Here is a 19099-nt window from a genome sequence, read left to right on the forward strand (position 1 = left end):
CCCGTTTCGACCGTAGCGCTCCAACACAAGTCCGTTTCCTCTGTTTTGCGGTACACCACACCCCTCCCGATCAACAGGACCCCCGTTTCGACCGAAGGAGGTCCGTTTCCTCCGTTTTGCTATACACCACACCCCTCCCGATCAACAGGACCCCCGTTTCGACCGTAGCATGTCTGTTTCCTCCGTTTTGCGGTACGCCACACCCCTCCCGATCAACAGGACCCCCGTTTCGACCGTAGGAGGTCCGTTTCCTCCGTTGTGCGGTACGCCAGGCCTCGTTTCCATCGCCTCTTCCGTCCAAGCCCTCCCAATGAACACGACCACACATTCCGTTCCGACCCATGAACACGACGACGACGCTGTTTCTCCGTTCTGACCCAGCCATGTACACGAGGCCTCGCCGTACGTATGCGCGAGTAGGCGTTCGAAACCCCGCCCGTATGTACACATACGTGGCCGTATTTTCTTTCTTGCACCCAGGCCGCTGTACATACATGTACATGCTACGTGCGCGCCTCTACTACGATACGTGCGCGCCTCTACTACGACACGTGTGCGCCTCTACATCGACCAGTATGTACGTACATGTTCGCGACCAGAATGTAAATGCTACGTACGCTTCGACCAGGTGGGTCCCGACTGTCAGGCACTTCCTTGCCTGCGAAGATGTAGCTGGTGGGTCCCAGCAGTCAGGGGGTGAATCGTTTTTTGCCCGGACGCACTTCCTTGCGTGCGAAGATGTAGCTGGTGGGTCCCAGCAGTCGGGGGGCTGGTGGGTCCTAGCAGTCACGGGGGTGAATCATTTTGGTTTTTTTTGCCCAGACGCACTTCCTTGCGTGCGAAGATGTAGCTGGTGGGTCCCAGCAGTTAGGGGGCGAATCATTTTTTTTGCCCGGACGCACTTCCTTGCATGCGAAGGTGTAGCTGGTGGGTCCCAACAGTAAGGGGGGAAACGGTTTTTTCGCGACATACGGTGGCCCGTCTGGTGGGACCCTGCTGTCAGGTGGAGGAATCATTATTTTCCGCGTAATAAGGAGGCACTTCCTTGCTGCCGCCATGGACCCAGCTGTCAGCCTCTCCACGTACAGTCCACGTCCGATGGAAGTCGTTCCTTGACCACGTTGACCACGCCGTGCCGAGAGCACCAGGGCGGTGGACGACGGCGAGGCCTAGGAAGGGGACGACAGGGAGGCAGGGAAGACTCAGCAGTTGTTTCCCACGCGGAGGGGAGTACAACTGTACAAGGGTTTACTGGTTCGTCTGTCGTTGCTGGAGAATAACATTAGGTGTGGGTGAGTAGAGGGATGGCTAGGCCAGTGATGGGAGTACGGTCGAGCGGTGAGGCCTGCGCGGCAGCACAGCCGGCCGCACGGAGGAGGGAGCAGGCAGTCCCGCCGGTGCTTGTTTGAGCGGCTGGAGCAGAAAGAGCAGAGATTGAAGAAGCACGACGGCCGTTGGATGGACATCCAACAGTCAGTGCTTGTGTGTTAACCTTTTTTTAGGAAAGCCTCAAATCTGTGGAAAACAACATACAACCCATCTGCCATTATTTCTAATAATTTACAACCCATTTGCTAATTCTTAAGGTTTTCTTTGGAGCCCATATTCTTTTTGTTAGCATTACAGCCCATATTGTGGCAACGGTTAAAAAATTATACGAAATTTTGCATATTTTTGTGCGGTCCGAACTGTTTTTAATCCCGAAATTTCGACTCACATTCAAACTGATTTTAAAAATAAATATATATCAATATAAAATCCAACAAATTCTCCACGCATAAAAATTAATGTCATTTAAAATCTTGAAATTAAAAAAATGATATTTGAAACTAATTGCCGGTTTGATGTGTTTTAAAAATGTACAACCCATTTCTCATTACTGATGGGCCATTTTCTCGGCCAGCCGAATGAAAGCTCTCCTCGTCTTGAAAGATTTGCAGCCCAACAGGCCTGACAAAGCGACTTACTTGGCAAATCACAAAAAACTGGGCTGTGGCCGTGGACCCAGCTGTCGGCCTCTCCACGTACAGTACTCTTCCGATGGAAGTCGTTCCTTGACCATGCCACGCGGAGAGCACCACGGCGGTGGACGACAGTGAGGCCTAGGAAGGGGACGACGCGGCAGTGGAAGCCCGCGCGGAGAGGACTACGAGGGTTCACTGGTTCGACTGCGGTGTGAGGCTGCCGTCGCCGCAGGGCCTGGCCAGAAGTGGGAATAGTAGGGGGCGGTGAGGCCTCTGCGACAACACAGCCGGCCACGGGAGGCAGGAGCATGCGGCACGACCGGCGCTGCTTTGGGCGGGTGGAGCAAGAAGACCAGAGGTTGAAGAATCACTACGGTCGTTCGATGGACATCGTACGGTCACTGGAGCTAGAATCATTCATATTGACTAAGTTGACAAACCCTTCGTCCCCGTCAACTTAGTAGGCCCACAAGTCAGCCTCCCAGCAAGGTGGGTCCCATCTAGCCGAGGGAGTATTCATTTTTTTGTGCGTAATAAGGAGGCACTTCCGGTTGGTCGGAGCTGACAGCGGGGGGAATGTTTTTTTTGCGAAATACGGTGGCCCGTCCGGTGGGTCCGAGCAGTCAGGGGGAAATGATTTTTTTCGCAAAATAATGGTGGCCCGTCCGGTGGGTCCCCGCTGTCAGGTGGAGGAATAATTATTTTCCGCGTAATAAGGAGGCACTTCCTTGCGGCTGTCGTGGACCTGGCTGTCAGCCTCTCCACGTACAGTACTCCTCCGATGGAAGTCGGTCATTGACCACATTGACCACGCCACGTCGAGAGCACCACGGCGGTGGACGACGGTGAGGCCTAGGAAGGGGACGACGCGGAGCCATGCAAGACGCGACAGTGGATGCCCACGCGGAGAGGGGTACGAGCGTTCACTGGTTCGGCTGTGGTGTGAGGCTGCCGTCGCTGCAGAATAACAGGGCGTGTGGGTGAGTGGAGGGATGGCCTGGCCAGTGGTGGGAGTAGTATGGGGGCGATAAGGCCCTCGCGGTAGCACAGCCAGCCACGGGAGGCAGGAGCAGGCGGCACGACCGGCGCTGCTTTGGGCGGCTGGAGCAAGAAGACTAGAGGTTGAAGAAGCACTATGGCCATTGGATGGACATCATACGGTCACTGGAGTATTGACTAAGTTGACAAAGCTCTCCGTCCCTGTCAACTTAGTAGGCCCATAACTCAGCCCAACAATATGGTGGGTCCCAGCTAGTAGGGGGTATTCATTTTTTTGGGCGTAATAAGGAGGCACTTCCTTTCGTGCGAAGATATAGCTGGTGGGTCCGGCCTGTCAGCGAGGGGAATGTTTTTTTCGCGAAATACAGAGGCCCTTCCTGTGGGTCCTAGCTGTCAGGTGGAGGAATCATTATTTTGCGCGTAATAAGGAGGCATTTCCTTGCGTGCGGCCGTGGACCCAGCTGTCAGCCTCTCCATGTACAGTCCACTTCTGATGGATGTCGTTCATTCATCAGGTTGACCAAGCCGCGCCGAGAGCACCAGGGCGGTGGACGACGGCAAGGCCTAGGAAGGGAACGACACAGAGCCAGGGAATACACGTCAGTTGTTTCCCACGCGGAGGGGAGTACGACTGTACGAGGGTTTACTGGTTCGTCTGCCATCGCCAGAGAATAACAGCAGGTGTGGGTGAGTAGAGGGATGGCTAGGCCAGCGATGGGAGTACGGTCAGGCGGTGAGGCCTGCGCGGCAGCACAGCCGGCCGCGTGGAGGAGGGAGCAGGCAGTCCCGCCGGCGCTTGTTTGAGCGGCTTGAGCATGAAGAGCAGAGAAGCACGACAGCCATTGGATGGACATCCAACAATCACTGCTCTCGTGTGTTGACTAAGTTGATAGGGCGTTGCGTGTGTGTCAACCTTTTTTTATGAAAGCATACGCGTCAACCTGTAGTAGGCGCACAAGTCAGCCTCAAATCTGTGGAAAACAGCATGCAGCCCATCTGCCATTATTTCTAATAATGTACAGCCCATTTGCTAATTCTTAAGAATTTTTTGGAGCCCATCTTCTTTTTGTTAGCATCACACCCCATATTGTGGCCACGATTAAAAAGTATACGAAAGTTTGCATATTTCGGTGCGGTCAACTATTTTTAATCCAGAAATATCGATTCAGATTCAAACTATTTTGAGAAATAATTTATATAAATATAAAATCCAAATAATTGTCCACGCATAAAAATCAATGGAATTTAAGATCTTGTAATGAAAAAAAATGAAACTAATTCCCGATTTGATGTGTTCTAAATATGTACATCCCATTTCTGGGCAAACCGAATGAAACTCTCCTCATCTTGAAAGATTTGCAGCCTAGCAGGGCCGATAAAGCAAGTAGGCCTTGTTTGGGTATTTCTTTAAAAAAGATAGAACTGGGCTAGTCATTTTCAGCAAGAAAAAAACACAACTGGGCTCATGATGTGGTAAACATAAATAAAACCCTGGCTAGACGGGCCACAGCCCCCGCATAGCCCCGTTGTTACCCTGATCCGTCGCTAAAACTAGTATAAATAACAACTGCTTGTTCCTCAAAAAAAACTGTGCGACTTGCTGGGTCCCTGGTGTCAGCCGCTCGTAGTGTAATTCTCTCGTTTATTGACTATGTTGACAATGGCGTGAGCCCCAGATGTCCAGCCTTTCCTATGAAAATTTAGAGCCCATTTGATGTGCTAGTTCGAAATATGTTTGTGGGTGCTGGTGGGGGCTAATCACTTGGCTTCTGTAATGCACAGTGAGCTCAAGCAGCCGGTGAGAGTGATGTTATTTCCCTTGATTTGGATTTGTTACAATATTTCACTCTAAATTAAACGAATGGCAAGCCATTAGCGTTGTTTTAATGAAAATATGACAGTCACCGCCGAGTTGAAAAGGGCAGGAACATCTAACTCCAGCTTACAAACTGTACAAAAGCACGAGGGTTAATTGTTCATCAGGTTTACAAAAAAAACCAGATTGAAAAGGGCAACAACATCTAACTCCAGCACTGTTTTCGGCAGTCACAGTCAAATGCATCGGTCAGGTCCATAGAATGAACATCCCGTCACGTTCAGAAGCTCTTTTTCCCACGTTAAACTCCTTTTTTTTCTCTTTGACATACCATCCGTCAAAACCATGTTGCTGATAAACTTAAGCCTGATGGACAATAGTAACCTCGCATTTAGCAGGAAGAATGTGACAAATCTTGTGTTTGCACGGTTGGCTACATATCGTTCTAGCGTTATTGTCTTCAATTGAATCTCATGAGAAGTGAGAAAATCCCGATGCTTACGAATCCACCGATTGGTTATAACTTTCTTACCCCGTCTTGTTGCCTAAATAGACATGAAAATTGAAAACAGTTAAGGTCTAAAAGAAGAGTGTCAAAAGAGCAACAGCTGAATGTTTAATTCTAGTACACTATATGCGGGCTTCCAATGTGCGTGAAATTATCACCTTTATATACAACTTCTCCAGACATGGAAAGCATTGCAGCAAGCCAATAATCTTGTTCAGATCAAAACTATTCATTTGGATATATAAGATCTTGACAGAATCCAGCACCATTGATAGGCCATCCATGGAGAAATTCTTCATTGAGCATAGAACATAATATTAGTACAAAATGTGTACTCCAAGATGATATATAAATTATGCGCAGAAATTTAAAATGCAGCTTATGGTTACAACTGTAGATGATAATATAAAGTACCTGAAGAACTGTGGAGCCAAACACCATATTGAAATGAGCACAGAGATCATGTATTACACCCAAGGTCTCCAGTTTAGGCGCAAAGAGGACGGTTATTTTCAACGGTGAATAACTAGAATCAAGGATCAACCTTTGAAGTGAAGGGGCATCTTGGATGATGAGCTGCCTTCCGTCAAAATAAATTCCAATTCTTACAAGGTTAGGCTACTTTATTTGGAGACAACTGATTCTAACTGTGAAAACGAGCACCGAGCACTCCAGCGCAGGGCAACTGGAATGGATGATGCTGTGTAATGAGGCCTCCGATATACGAACCCGCACAAGTGAAAGTTTCTTGAGAAATGGGAGTTGAAGGTTTAGTACCAGATTGTCTGGTAGGTAGCACTGCGCAAAGGTGGCGGTGTGGAGAGAGGACGAAAACCCCGAGATGGACATCGGTGCTGAGGGTACAAGTTCATGGCGTTCGGTATGTGGTATGTGATTTCCAGGGGAATAGTAGAACTCAAGCAGCTGTAGTTCTATGAATTCAGGGGATTCCAGCCAGGCGTCCACCGTGCAGGGCATGGTATGCTTGCTCAGGTAGCATTACGGGATGCAGAGGCTTTGAATGGAGCCCTGGTGGGAGGAGATGATGGCTTTGGGGATTTCAAAATCATTGAAGAGAGATAGCTGACGACAGTCGAGATTAAGGGGAACGGCGCGCCATAGAGGGCACCACCGAATCGAGAGGATTTGGGTGCGACAACAATCCTTGGTAGGGAGAAGCAAGATGATCTCCCCAAGGATGGCGTCCGGGAGATCGCTGATGCGGTCCACCCGAGATTCTACGGGTTCCTGGGATCCGGTGGGGGCGGGGTCGCCGCTTCTCCCCGCGCTGTTGGGTGCGGGATCTACAACAAGCGTCGCTGCTGGCGGGAGCCTCATCTTCTTGGTGCTGGGGTCAGCTGACTCCATTTTCCTCAAGGGCGTCGTGTCGCGCTCACGGATTTGAGAAGAGTAACGAATGATGAGCCTAGTTGTAGTGCGAGCGAAGAAGAAGGGGAGCTGGCGGTTTTCTGTAGGAGTGAGGAAGAAGGGGAGCTGGGGTTTTCTGTAGGAGCGAGGAGGAAGAAGAGCACCCAGGTTTTTTTGGGGGGGGGTGTGCTGGGTGTGGGTAGCGCATCTCATTCAGTAAATATATGCACTTTTGAATTGATTTTACTATTTACTAGTGTGGATGGGCTGTCTTGTCTTGGGACCCGAGAAACAATTACTACTAGTACAGTGGAGACACTCTACAGCTACCCAGAAAAACAATTACTACTAGTACAGTGGAGACACTCTCTCGCTTCAGGCTCCTCCTAGGTCATTGAAACGTCTCCCTCTACTGAATGCCGTTATACTTTTGTTCACCGACATGCGGGCCATGCAGCGCGCGGGCCGAAATGCCATCCACCAAATTAGAAGGTAGTATGCAGGCGGAGAGTCACCTCAGTCGTAGCGCGGCAGTAATGAGCCGTCATATCACAAAACCCCACCTCCCCGCAGTCTAAGTTTGACGGACAAAGCAGTAACCGATCCTCACTCTCTTTTTTGTTTCATTGTCATTGCGATTGTGTTTTCCTTTCAGTGCTCTCCTAGTATTCGTCAGTTTCATGATGGACCAAGGAGAACCAGGCAAAGATCTGCCGATATTGGAGCAGGCGCGGGAGGCTAATCCCCACGAGACAGAGTGCTCCAAGAAGATGGAGGCAACCACTGAGGCGACCCCAGATACTGAGATGGTCAATGCCCCGTTTGAGGTTACAGCCCCCGTGGCACTACAGGAGCAGTTTTCCCCCTTCGAGGATGTGTCCCCCCCCCCCCGCTGAGCTGCCCAAGGTGATTTCCTTCTTTGCCGATCTCGATTGTGGTTTTTCATCTAAGTATGTGGTGATTTTTTTAGAAAAGGAAGTATGTGGTGATTAATAATGCAAAATTTTATTAGCTTCGATGCCATGGTATACGTAGTGCTTTAAATAACTTGTGTTTCTTATACTGAAAAGTAATTCCGAATTTGTTTCTGTTTCAATTAGAGCCTTGATGCAGACAAGGATTGTGTGGTTGTACATGTCACTCGCTATGAGGCGGACGACCTAAATATACACACTGGGAAAACAGAGTTCTTATGCTGTTGGATCCTGGAAGTCATTTGCAGTTATACCAATGAAGAGTTGTATTCCAGCCTCACTGTTGTCAGGCGTGTTGTCCAGGGTGTACTGAAGCACAGGAAGTTCAAAGCTACTCCTTCGTTTGTGAGGAATACTGTTCTTGTCAAGCTTACGCAGGAAGATGATGTGGCATGCCTCCACAAACAAGTTTATCAGTGGCAAGGCCACAAGGTTGTCTTCATGAAGGTTCACAGGATTGAGCTGCTGCGGTACGTCCTCGATGATGTTCATGGCAAGGTCTGTCTTATGTCCGGCCCAAATTAGATCGAGGCATGAAATAGTTGCCCCAGCTAGTGTTTAATAGTAGTTTGGATTGTGTCTAATTATCCGAACCTTGCCTGTTATCGACCCCTCTGGGGCTACTACTCTATTTGAATCCGTATATGGGAACTGGTGCTACTTTTGTGTTCCCGTGAATCATGTGAGAACCATCATAATTGTTGCCGAAACAGATGCGTCCTCACTAGTTTTTTCATGAATATGGCATGGTAAGACATAAGTTGTCACGGTTTATCATACGAGCAGTGTGTGCTTTGATGAAATAGAGCACTCGTTCGAGAACCGTGCGCCGACATATACATAAGTACTTGTAAACACTGTTGGTGCTACCCCACTTGTAAGCAGTTGTGCAAAACACGGCACATTGGCTCAGCTCGCTTCAACACTAGGCTATCGACCAGCTAACAATCAACAATCTACTGTTTGACATATAAGCAACTATGTATCTTGTTACAGTGGTTCATGCAGTTAATTGAGGCCACAATGTAATAAATTCCAAACGTTCACACGCTAGTCCAGCGCTCATGTGGAACACTCACACTAAACTCGTCTTCATAAAAGACTTGAAAAGCATAAGTTCAGCAATTTTATACATCTCAATGATTCATACAACATATCAAACATATACTAGTTCACAACAAAAGACAAAGTTGTGAGAAGGTTTACAAATCAGGAAAAAACAAGCAAGGCTTCTCTCTGAGCAAAGAGCCTCCCGGCAGGCTTAAATTTCCTAGAGTTCACTCTGGTTTTTTCATGTTGCCACCATTCATGGTTAGGTTCTCTCATTCCAGAATAACCAATTATAATTGTGGTCTCAGCCGGAATGCTAAACTGAACCATGCAGTGTACTGACCAGGTGAAATTCTTGTGCATTCCACTAAATTTAAGCACCGCTATTTGCAGAAATAAGTAGACCACAATGCCTCTTGTCCGTGCACCTGTCCAAAAAACCGCCATGCAGCCGTGCCAGCTAGTCCTCGGTCCATGGATGAATTGGTAGAAAGTGCATTCCGGACTAGGATGCAGTTGTTTTCGCTCGTCCCTGCACTGCAATCAGGAAGTAAAATGTACGAATCAGCTTCTTTTAGATTGTGTTGGTCATTCTACCTTAGTTACTACCAATGTAGGGATACCTTGAAGACGGGAGGTTAGACGACGGCAACGAGGGATAGCCATCTCATTTTGCGCAGTTGTACTAAAACTGAGGTGTGTGCTTTTGATTGCGCGGATAGAAACGATACGGAGACAGACATCCCGAAACGATATGGAGACAAACATCCCTGTTTGCGCAAATAAGAACTACAGTTATTTAAACAATGACAGATATTACTACTTTACCCCGTTTCCTCTTAGAACCAAGTCCTAGATTCATGCTACAGCTTTCCCCTTTCTTCCCTGTTTGAACCAACACTTTGAGTCGACTGTATGAAATAGCTTTACTTCTAATAATAGTAGAAGTCTAGGTGGCTTTGGAACAACGGACGGAAGTAGAAAAGGATCCACACGAAGGGAGCTGTGGCAGTAGAGCAAGGCAGGTTTCGAAGGAATATATACCTGAGGGTCGTCGGCATGTCGCAAAGATGGCATCGGGAGGCCGCATCTTGGCCACAATACTGCAGGGAGGAAGAAGGGGTCAGAGGCCCTCCCGAGCCGGCTCTCTCTTGGAGAGAACGGCACGGCCGCCGATCGGGACGCACGGGCAGTCGTTGGTCTCCTCCCTCGCCGCCGACGACAGCGTGAACGATGCACCTACACCCCTGCCCCGATCGAGGTTGTCTGGCCAGATTTGTGACCAGCCGTGAGCTGAGAGAGAGTGTGGCCACCTATGTGTTGCTTAGATCTGGAGAGCATGAGAGAGTGAATGATAGGAACCCTAGTAAAGCAAGCGCTAAGGCTCCTGCTTTTATATATAGTGGAGTGATTTTGTTGTACCAGCTTCAAAAAAATGCGCTCCTACGTGTACCCGCGAGTGGGTGTGAGAGAACTAGTGCGTGCGTGCACCGCTTCTCTTCGTGAGAGTACAATATACTATGCCCAAAGAACGTTCGCTGCAAGAGTAATAGTACAAGTGTGTGACGTGTGAGCTAAAATAAAATGTGCGCGCCGTCTTTTGTTTTTTAGAAGTTCTGAGGGTAGGGTGTGAAGAGCACATATGTGCGTGATGTCTACCTGCAGATAGACGGTGGGTGCGACGTGCGAGTCTGCGAGAGGACTCGAGAGAGTCGTGACTCGTGAGGGTGCGTGTGCGTGAGAGAGAGGGGGGCACGTATCAATGCAATGCATGTGTCCGTAAATCATTATCCGACAAACATTCGCCACAAGCCTTTTCCTGACGAACGCCGTAAGAACCGTTAGATCGGCATCCGACAGTGTCCATTTTTCCATGTCATTTAGCAGAGAAGACACTCCTCCTACACACAAATTTTCCACGTGAGTGTTAGCAACTGCTGTATGCTCCATCCGTTCCGAAATGCAGTGCATATAGCTTTATTGAAAATTCAAACCTCGCAAACTTTTACCGAGTTTTCGTGTACCAAATTGCACATGTAGAATACCATGTATATGTCATTTCATTCATCTTTGAGAGGTAACTATAAAGTTGGGTGAGGAGTCTACAAAGAAAGACCATCGTATCACCCGCAGCATTTTCAAGCATCCTTTAGTGTCGAGGAATATCATAGGAACTCTATATGATATGATTTTTATAGGATTTTTTTCCTTTAGAGCCAATTGGTTCATAGGAATATATTCATATACTCCACATTTCAAAGGAAATAAACACGATATCATTTCTATAGCTTTAGAGCCACTTGGTTCATATGAATGGATTCCTATACTCCCTTAATTTCAAAGGAAAATAAACATTAGCGTATATTCAATAGAAAAGTTCCTATGATATGAACTAAATTACATCTCTCTTCTAATCCCTCCTCATAGGAATTGAGATACATGTCATCTCTAGATTCAATAGAAAAGTTCCTATGATGTGAACCTAATGACATCTCTTTTCCAATCCCTACTCATAGGAATTGAGATGCTCCATGTCATCTCTTTCCCTCCAACTTCCATGTATACATCTTCTATTCCTAAATAGATAGTACAACCCACTAGTAGCTTTTCTCCAAAACATGCAACTATGGCACAAGAACTATATAGTGTGCCAATAACTTTGAAAGATGGTCGCTAGATGAAGCTAACCCGACAGTGCAGAGATAGGCAAATCCGAGCACTACTGGCCGTTGGATATCATCAACATTCCACCAGATCTGCCACATGTACAATTTAGAAGACTCTATGGTTGAACTTAAGCATAATGCACAAACCTCAAAACACAAGCACTTCTCCTTTGTTCTAGAATCTTCTGTATCATAATTGATTATTTTTTTCTAAATGAATTGCCATTATTTGTTTTTTACTTTATGATTTACTCCCTCCGTTCCAAAATAGATGACCCAACTTTGCACTAACTCAAAGTTAGTCCAAAGTTGGGTCATCTATTTTGGAACGGAGGGAGTACAATGCACAACCCCATGAATCTTAACATTTTTATAAAACTTATTGATTTTGAATGAGATGAACTATAAGAACTAAACGAACATCTACATCATGCATATATGACTCAAATCTTTACATGCTATAGTGTGTATTTATTCATAATTTGGTTTTGAAATCTCATGGTTTCAATACATGTGTACTCCATCCGTCCGCGAATAAGTGTACTTCTAGCCTTTGTTCTAAGTCAAAGTTTTAAAATTTTGACCAAATATATACAAAAGAGTATTAACATATATGACATAAAATTGATATATTATGAAATTACAATTCAAAACGAATCTAGTGATACTAATTTAGTGTCATAAATGATGCTACTTTTCCCTATAAAGTTGGTCAAAGTTTTAAAACTTTGACTTAAGACAAAAGCTAGAAGTACACTTATTCATGGACGGAGGGAATACCTTACTAGTAGTTTTGAGTAGAGTAGAAAATTTCACGTGGCCCCGGGTATATCAAAATGCAGGGCCCATGCATCATTGCCTTTCGGTCGAACCTACGTCCACAATTTTTTGTACGTACTATAGCTCCAGTGGTCCCCGAACCCAAAATGTTGCCTCGTTCCCGTAAAACCAAGCGGCCCACACATATTAAAGCATCGGCTCGAACCCGTTTACTACAACGTGGCCCTGCACGCCGTAGTACTCCTACAAACCCTACCGCCGCACTCATCATCGGTTTCTTCAAGAGGACGAGGGAGAAGCCGATTTGTAGTGGAGGCGCTTTAAAAAAAAAGGATCTGCAGTGGAGACCCCTACCCTAGGGTGCCCTAGGTAGCTGCCGCACGCATCATTGTTTTCTCTTTTCTTTATGCTCTTGCGCCCTAGAGTGAAATGATGGTTGCTTCGTCTGTCCAGCTTAATGCGGGAAAGGTGGGGCTTTGTGATTTGACCCCTCGTCGCTCATTTTCTACTACTGCGGCGCTACGACCGGGGTGCCTCCAATTCCAACCGCTGCTCCGAACTGTAATTTGGTGCATTGCACGTGGAACAAGATGGTGGATGAGCCACATGTCGGCCAAAGGGGTCCTGTTAAGTGTGTCGCCATTTCGTGTGCGGACTGACCCTGCTTGAGTTGCTACGCCAAGACGACAGGAGCAGCCTACCACTTGGTTTTGCTCCTTGGTGAATCCCGACTATATTGATCTAAAAAGATACGTGCTGAACTACCCTCTCCGTCTCGGTTTTTTTATTTTTAGGCATCTTGGTTTATAGGGCCTGCACGTAGTTCTAGGTCATCCATTTGACTAACTAAATAGGAGTTACTATGTCACAAAAAGTATATCATTGGATTCTTAAGCGGATGTAGTTGTATTTAAAAGTCGAGGGCGGGGCTTTTCCTACGCGGTAGGCGGTGGGGCAGTTCCGCCTAGTCGGTTCGACAGAGACGCGAGAAGATGAGGGAGTAGCTGCTACAAACGTAGGGCTGTGTGATTTGACAGCAAGTTACTGCTGGCAGGTGGGGCCCCGTGATTTGACTTGCCATTATCATTTTAACTGCGGCGCTATGACCGGCGTGAGTCTCCCAGATTCCTGACCACCTCCATACAGGTGCCTGTCCCAATGCTCCACCATGTAGTAGAGGCTGGCTCTTGCATGAGAGCCCACTTCTCCACTTTTTCCTTGCCTCTCTTTCCTCCACATATGCAAAAATGCCATGTAAAGCACACTATTGTACTTACTTTTACTTGCTCCTACAGGTGCTTAAGCTTTCCACATAGGCATAAAGTCTGATGTGGCAAGTTAATCAAGAAGAGAGAGAATAGTTTGGTGACCCAAGGAAGAAACGGTGCTAAGCGCGTGTACCTAGGTGAAAAGACAATTTTGAGTCTATAGCTAATTAAATGAATCAAACTTAGCAACACCATTTCATTGGAAGAGGCCACTCCTTGGCAAATGCAATAAATACACGCGCTTACTAGCACCATTTCTTCCTTGAGTACGAAGAAAGAGATAGAGAGGAGTAACAAAAAATACACTTATAGCCAACCTTGTTGTAGTATGCGTGACGAAGTGATGACTATGTATGACATGCCAACATCAGATAGCCTAATGCACCGTGTTAAATCTCCAAGGGCGCGACCGCGCGAGCGACGTGACGGTCGTGGTAGGCGCGACCATGATACGGGCTGCTGGCAGCCCTTGGATCTGAGATCAAACGATCGCATGCTAAGTTGCTGAAAATTTGCGGAATAACCCTCCAGGATAGGATATTCACCCATAGGTCTAGAATCATGCCATGCAACCGTTCGATCTCAGATCCAAGGGCTCTCGGAAGCCCGTATCATGGGAGAATGGAAAGCCACTACCCTGCCGTTCGCACGCTGGCAGTTCGCTCCTACTCATCCACGCACGTCCTTCAATACTACGGCGGTTCGCTTCTAGTCGTCCCTTCCATTCACATTACGGCAGTTCCACTAATCCTAACCCTCCTCCCAAATCCATGGCGTCCCAAATCTCCATGATCGGTGGTGAGTACAAGGTTAGAACCATCACCAGCGATGAGTTCGACGTCATCTACACCCGTTCTTCCGCGACGGTGAAAGGATGCCTTTCTCGCTTGAGACGCATGTTCAAAAACTCAGATGATGAGTGGGTCGCTGGGCTAGATGTTGAGTACACCATAGTCCTGGGACGAGAGAAGGATCTAAAGGACGAAGAGAGGAAGAAGCCCGCCGTGATCCAGGTTTGCGTGCATGACTTATGCTTGGTCTACCACATATGCCATGCCGACATTGAGTGCCAGGATTTTAAGGACTTCCTCGGGAGCAACCTAGTCAAATTCGTTACTGTAGACTTTGGTAATGACAAAGAAATTCTGGGTCGGATAGGCATCGTTGTAGGCAACCCCTTCAACCTCCAGAAGAAATGGCTGGTGCCCTCTCATCAGCCTTCAATGCTGACCCTGGCAGGAGCCATGGTTCATCCTTCGTACAGTAAACTGGTGAAACCTCCATACACGCTTCATCGTCATGCATGGCAACCGAATTTACTAGATATAGACCACATCCACTACGCTGCAATGGATTGCTACCTTTGCTTCAATATCTACAAGGGTTGGACGAAGAGCAATAGCCAAGTGTGCGATTCAAGCAAAGAAGTATCGGCCAAGAGGAATAGGGACAAGGACGAAGTCGAGGACGTGGATGCAGTGTCGTTGCTCATGGTGGTTCTAAACTTCTAATGCAGTGTCTACCAGATTAGTTGCATAGTTTAATTTCAGGTGTGCTTAGTTTAATTTGAGGGGTGTGTTGTGCTGAGCCCCCAGCAGAACTATGTTATGTTTCTTCTCGTTACTTTAACTCTTCAGTGTGTACATACTACTAGTATTTCTTTAATTGAATTTAGCACCCCAATTAAGCACGTACTAGCTTTTTTAATAGTACTATATGCATAATTTGGCGACGAGCGCTCTCTATATGTACCAACATTTTCTAATTTCAAGTTTTGCTCCATGGCACAATCCATCGATAGTACTATTGTACAAAAGTATACATTTTTTAAAAGGCTAGAGTACTATTCATCACATATATAGCCAGTTAAATTGTCAACCTAGAACGACATGCATGCCATGTAGTAAACCGATACGGAGGAAGTATAGTAAAAATGAGGTGATTTTACCGAGCGATCGGCGGGGGAGCATGGCCTGTCATGCGGTCCCACGTGTCATGATGTACCAAGGCGATGCGCATGTCCCTCTTGAGGCAGAAGCGATACTAGTACGTGGTTTGAGATGATGGCGAACCGAAGGCGCTGTTTGGATCAATGGGTTAGAGTTAGTTTGGGTTAGTTTGGACTCAACTAACTCAAAAAGATCCAAACAGGAGGGTTAGTTTGGGTTAGATGCATCTAACCCATCCAAAAACACTAACCCATATAAGAGGTGTTTATTTGGGTTAGTTCTTCTCAAGGCCATTAAAAAATATTTTTTTCTCTCACTCTCCCCGCAGCAGATCACTCCCCACTTCCTCGAAGCTTATCCTCCTCTCCCTCTCGCACCGTCCGTGAAGGCGCCTCGCCGTATCCGCGCTCCATCTAACCCTGCCATCCAAACACCTCTTTGGTTAGAGTTAGTTCAGGGTTAGTTCAGGGTTAGAATCTAAATCTAACCTCTAACCGAGTTAGAGTATCCAAACAGGGCCGAAGTGTGAAATAAGGGTTGCTTCGTCTGTCTGGGAAAGTGCGGCATTGTGATTTGATGTCTCATTGCTCATTAATACTACTGGGCCGGTACGAGTGGGGTGCGTCCCCCTGCTGTTCTGCACTGTTATTTGGTGCTTGACACGTTGACCCGGTTACTATATGTCCCACATGTCAGCGACATGAAGTACATAATTCATGAAAGGGAGCATCGACGGAGGAGTATACTACTACATAATTCATGAAAGGGAGCAACTTAGTTTTGGAAAAATCTATTTTTATAGAGTACGTACCCACTAGGGTTTATAGGGCTCATCTAAAAAACATTCGTTTTTCCGTTTGATAAGTCTCAATTCTACTCCACTATACTAGTAGTAGTACCATTACATGTTGGATTTCGAGGTGCGTTAGATCACCCGACGCAAGAAATGTCAAGAGGAAACTAACCAATGCATGTACAAGTTCATGGAAATTTAGTGGTCATTCATGCATTCGTTCTAATTAATGCCTCGGTAAACACAACTTCTTGAGAAAAACGAGCGTACTAATTACTTGTGCAAACTACGAAATTAATTCGACCACTCACCGTCTACCTTGGTTGGAGAGATTTTGAAATTGAGCCATAAATTGGAAAGGAGGGAGTAGTAACTTTTGTCTCGATTACTATTTGTGGCCTTGTATAGATGCAAAATGTATTTTTTATAGTGGCCTTGTATAAGTAAATGGAGGGAGTACTAACCAAAGTACGTAGTAGGGACGAGGAGTAAACGGAGGGAGTAGTAAAATTTTCTCCCTGGGCTGCGAGCCACCGCGCGCGTGGGCGAGGGAGCGGGCGTAAGGCATGGTAAGCAAGCTTCACCTCATCCTGCGAGCCACCGCGCCCGTGGGCGGGAGAGACGGCGTACTAAGCAAGCTTCTCCTCATTCTGCGAGTTGACGGGACACACCAAAAGTACTCAAGTGTATAGAGCCTTGCCTCTAAGGTAGGGCCCACATGGTTTGCCTCTTTTTTTAATTTAACATAATGCATCAAGTCGCAATTTGTTTGTTCACCCGTGGTAGACGATCCTCTCTCCACCAAGTGGACAACCAGTACACGTGCCAAATTACCATGTGGGCTGCCTTTTTCGTACAGAAATGAGCTCTGCCGTGTACCCGCGCGGGTGTGGTTGGGAAAGAGACGGGAGTATGTGCACCGTGCGTGCACCTCGTCTCTTCGTGCATGTCCCCCACCTACGTGGGTTTGTGTGAGATAGATACAAACCTAGACATAATGCGCCGTCCGTCCCCATGCCTCCGCCCAGTCCGACCACCAGTCACCACCACGCCACACTCCTCCTCGCCTTATCTCTCATCTTTCTCCCTTCATTTTTATATACAAGGGGCCACTATCAAAATTACAATTTGCAGATATACAAGGCCACTAACACTAATCAATGCAATATTAATGGTGTTCGCCTCGTGGTACTAGCAAAGGAGGACATTAATTATCCCTTGCATGCATGCGGGAGTTTGTAAAAAATGCATCTTGATGTTCCATGCAATGCACGGGCATCTTGCTAGTCCATGAAAACAACACATGGCAAAATTCCACAGCGAACGAGGGATTTGAATCTATTGGGAGGGGCTGTTTGGATCTTGCCCGGGGTAGCCAAAATATTGGCGACTACTTCGCCATGGACGACACCGGCTTGACTTCATCCTAACATTTCCCTCTTCTGTGGAGCCCATGTGGGGTCAACGAAGGTCCTCGCAACAAAAGGATGTGGCAAGACACATGCTGTGTACGCCGGCGTCGCCTCCACGGTGGCCTTCATGGGACCCAAGCGGCGGTGGCCTCCCGTGTTCTACTTCTCCTCGATGATGGCGGCGGACGCGGAGGCGCTGGCCACCGACTCGCCACTCTCCGCGCACCCGGCTTCTGTCGCTGCTTGCATGGCACGACTACCAGCATGGGAGTCTCGGCCACAGAAACAGGAGACGCGGTACGAGGCGGCGGCGTGGACGGCAGCAACGACGCCCATGCGCCGCTCCTCGTCGAGCTGGCCTGGAGCGGCGAATTGCTGAACCGCGCGCCGGCTTGGGGCAGCAATTGGCTCCGTCGGGCAAGGGGAGGGAGGTGGATCAGCGAGCTGCATAGCTCGTATCTGGGGGGCTACCCAGCCGGCTTGGATGCGGAATAACTACTCTTCGTAAGCCATTGTAAGAGTGGACAAAATGGTGGAGGAGATAGGGGAGCGGTAGAGGTGTGCGATTCTTGGCCGGTGTTTGGCCTCGTTTAAATAGGAGATTAAATAGACGGCGGACGGGAGGAGCTCGGTCGGCGTTGCGTTTAACGCCGGCCCGGTCATGAATGGACGTGTGTCCAGAGTGGGTTTCTCGGCTTCCACACGGGCGGGTTTCATGGAGGCATTTGAATGCGGCACGGAGGCGTGTTCAGCCGGGCATGCCGCGAGTGGCGCCCTCGACTCTGACCTAGGACACCGCGCCATTCTTCCACTGACGTGTGGGCTCTTTGGGTGCATGGCCTGCATGTCAGTGACCCAACGCAGGCAGTGCACAGCAGAGGAACCTTTGGTGGGCCAGGGCGGTCAGAAGCGGGCATTTCATAAACCGATGATTGTTCATTGAGTGTGACGTCATCTTTTTCATGTAGATAAGCCTACTATGTTGATAGCACGTTCGATATGTTGTGATTCATAAAGACCGCTGCAAACATCAATGTTCTACTTATCACAGATAAGATTGATTAATACCTGTAACAATCCATGTCCTTAACAAAGGGTGCATGCATGTATAGGTTGAACGTGTGTCTTATGTCATGTGCTGTGTGCATGCAGGCGTGCGAGTGTTGCGTGCCTGCAAGGGTACGTTTCAGTGTTGCATGCATGGGTGCGTACGTGCGTGTATTCGTGAGTGCATGTGTATGTGTCAGTGTTGCACGCCAGCATGCATGCGTGTGTACGTGTCAGTGTTGCACGCCTACATGCGTGCGTGTCTTGCATGCGTGCATGTGTATGTGCGGGGTGAGGCTACACGTCAGTCGACTGACTTTTTCATCTCTGGTCATTAGATTTTCCAGCCGTTGGATACGAAATCAAGGGCCTCCAGTTTATCATGAAACTCCACCCCTCGGAGCCGCCAGCCACCACCGGCCGAACCGCCAGCCCCCGCCGTCCGTGGCCGGCCCGCCCTCCCCGAAACCACTCCCCACCGCCGGTCCGCCGCCGCACCGGCCAT

This window comes from Triticum dicoccoides, chromosome 1A (genome assembly GCF_002162155.2).
Source record: "Triticum dicoccoides isolate Atlit2015 ecotype Zavitan chromosome 1A, WEW_v2.0, whole genome shotgun sequence".
NCBI classification, from domain to species: Eukaryota; Viridiplantae; Streptophyta; class Magnoliopsida; order Poales; family Poaceae; genus Triticum; species Triticum dicoccoides.